Below are 3,598 nucleotides of genomic sequence, written 5' to 3'. Positions count from 1 at the left end.
TCGCGGAGAATAGTGATAAACATGAGATGAGAGGGTAATTTATTGATTACAAACTCCAGCACAGCATTACAGATGTAAACAGCTGTTCAAATATGTGACCCTGGATTACAAAACCAGTCACAAGTAGCACGGGTATATTTATGTATATCACGGGTATATCAATAGGCTACATTGTATGGGTCAGAATTATCTTATTTATTTATTTATTTATTTATATGCCAAAAATCAATAGGATATTATGTAAAGACCATGTTCCATTAAGATATTTTGTAGCTACATTTCCTACCGTAAATATATAAAACATTTATTTGTGTGAGTGAATGCAGCACAATCGCGAACATAAATGAACAACTTTAAAGGCGACTTTTCTCAGTATTTCGTTTTTCTTTTTTCAAATAGTTGTATCTCGGCCAAATATTGTCCTATCTTAACAGCTTTCAGGTGATGTATAAATCTCAATTTCAAAAAATTGACCCATGTGACTGGTTTTGTGGTTCAGGTTCACATATTTCTTCAAGCCTGTATCATTTTTTAGCTCTCTTGCTCTCCTTGATGTTTACTAATTACTAATTACTAATTATTGGGGCATTCCAATGGATGCCTTTTTCATAAAAAAAAAACTGTTTTACAGTAGGCTATAAAAAGTGAACATCTATAGCTTCTTAAATGCATCAGTTATTTACTGTAAAAATGATTTTAAAAATTGCATATACAGTATAAATGTCCATTTTTCAGGACACTGTATTTTAAAGATAATTTTGTAAAATCCAAATAAGCTTTACAGATCTTTATTATAAAGGGTTTAAACAATGTTTTTCATGATCGTTCAATGAACCATCCACAATTATTCAACATGCACCTGTGGAACAGTCCTTAAAGGTTTAGTTATACATACATATACACATACACATACATATATGTATATTTCAGCAATGTTTTTGTGTGGGGTCACACATAATTTAAAAAAAAAAAACATATTATTATAGTCAAAAAGGCATCTTGTTGAAAGATAAAACATTTATAACTTAATATCTTAAGAACTAATGCCTCTTTTTTTTTTTTTTTTTTTTTTTCAGATTAGTGAGAGACACAATTTTGCTTCTCAGAGTTAAATATCACCAAACAGGGAACAGAAAATCCTTGTCATTTGGATTTGCTGGAATAAATTGAAATATTAGCACACTGAGAAAGTAAACAAACCCTGAACAGAAAACTGCTCAAGGGAAACTCTCAGAATGCAGCACTGTGTCCTGCCCACGTATGGTAGACTTTGTCTTCGGAAACATTCCCAGCAGCAGTAAAAAAAACTGTAGGCCTACAAATCTTAACCCATTTTATGAGACCTGAGAAAGTATTTGTGTTATTGTGCTATATTAAAACACGTATTTAGCCTGAAATATCAAATATGATGCACAATGCCAATAAGGCATATTATTAACTCAATATTATTAACTCATCTTTATCTTTAGGTCATGTTCCAAGAACATTTAAATTGGCAGTTATAAAACCTCTCATTAAGAAACCACAATTAGACCCACATAATCTAGCAAATTATAGACCCATTTCAAATCTACCTTTTATGTCTAAAATACTAGAAAAAGTTGTGTCCGCCCAACTGGGCTCTTTCTTGCAAGAAAATGACATCTATGAAAAGTTTCAGTCTGGATTCAGGCCGTATCATAGCACTGAAACTGCGCTCGTTAAAATCACAAATGATTTACTTTTAGCTTCTGACCAAGGCTGTATCTCAATACTAGTTTTACTTGATCTTAGTGCTGCGTTCGATACTATAGATCACACAATACTCTTAGATCGACTACAAAATTATACTGGTGATTAAGGACAAGTATTAAGCTGGTTCAGATCATACCTATCTGACCGCTACCATTTTGTCTATTTAAATGGAGAAAAATCGATCATAACTCCAGTAAACTATGGAGTGCCGCAGGGATCTGTGTTAGGCCCTCTGTTATTCTCAATATATATGCTGCCACTTGGAAATATTATAAGGAAACATGGAATTAGTTTCCATTGTTATGCTGATGACACTCAAATCTATATTTCATCATGGCCAGATGAAAACGCTAAATTATCCAAATTGACAGAGTGTGTTAAAGATATAAAAGATTGGATGACGCGCAATTTTCTTTTATTAAATCCAGACAAGACAGAGGTACTAATCATCGGTTCAAAAAACCACCCACAAAACCTCTCACAATACAACTTTAACATAGTAGGATGTCCTGTTACTTTATCCTCTACAGTAAAAGACCTGGGTGTTATACTAGACTGCAACCTGTCTTTTGAAAATCATATTTCATATGTTACAAGAACAGCCTTTTTCCACCTTAGAAACATTGCTAAGCTACGTAATATGCTATCAGTTTCTGACGCAGAAAAGTTAGTTAATGCATTCATGACCTCGAGACTAGATTACTGTAATGCTTTATTAGCTGGTTGTCCTGCATCCTCAATAAACAAGCTACAGTTAGTCCAAAATGCCGCTGCTAGAGTTCTTACTAGATCAAGAAAATATGATCATATAACACCAATTCTATCATCACTACATTGGTTACCTATAAAGTTCCGTATTAATTACAAGGTATTGCTACTGACTTATATAAAGCCCTAAACGGCTTAGTTCCAGTCTATTTAACGGATCTTCTATCGCCCTATAATCCATCGCACTCTTTAAGATCACTAAATTCGAGGCTTTTGGTCATACCTAGGATATCCAGATCCACCAAAGGAGGGAGAGCATTTTCACATTTAGCTCCAAAACTCTGGAATAGCCTTCCTGATACTGTTCGTTGCTCAGACTCGCTCTCCCAGTTTAAAACTAGATTAAAGACGCATCTCTTCAGCCAGGCATTCATATAATACTTTTAATCTTACAGTTAAATCCGACCTCTAGTTCATAAACGCCAGAGGAGAACTGGCCCCCGACTGAGCCTGGGTTCTCCCAAGGTTTTTTTTTCTCCATTAGGTCACCTGATGGAGTTTTTCAGTTCCTTGCCACTGTTGCCTTTGGCTTGCTCAGTTGGGGATATTTGGGGGTATTTAATTTAATCGATCAACAATACTATTGATCAGCAGTACCAAACGTGGACGTTTTCCACTAGAAACAAACATTGACGTATTATTTTAATTTAATACTGTGAAGCTGCTTTGATACAATCTGTATTGTGAAAAGCGCTATATAAATAAACTTGACACATGAAATGTTTTACTGTCTAACTTTTGCATCTGTCCTTTGATTCCTTTCAAGACTTTTTTTTCTTCTAGTTTCTCCCCCACTCTTGTTATGTCAGCATTATTTTACTTCCCTGCTCCTCTCTTTCTCCCAATTTTCAACATGATCAGGTGTACTCAAATCTTTTATTAATATACTTGGTGTGAACTGCAGCAGCACTAACTTGCCACCTGTCATCCATGGAGGTTGCCCACAGTGAGGAGCTTCAGAAGCGTGGGAGGTTCAGGTCAAGATACAGGAGAATAAATCATGTTAGTACAAGCAGCCACGTTTTAGGTGCCCATCGGAAGCCGTTTTGAAAGACAAGGCATAAAGGCTTTCGAAAAAAATAAATTAAATAAAGTG

This window comes from Squalius cephalus (assembly GCF_949319135.1).
Source record: "Squalius cephalus genome assembly, chromosome: 3".
Lineage (NCBI taxonomy): Eukaryota > Metazoa > Chordata > Actinopteri > Cypriniformes > Leuciscidae > Squalius > Squalius cephalus.
This window is presented reverse-complemented; position numbering follows the sequence as displayed.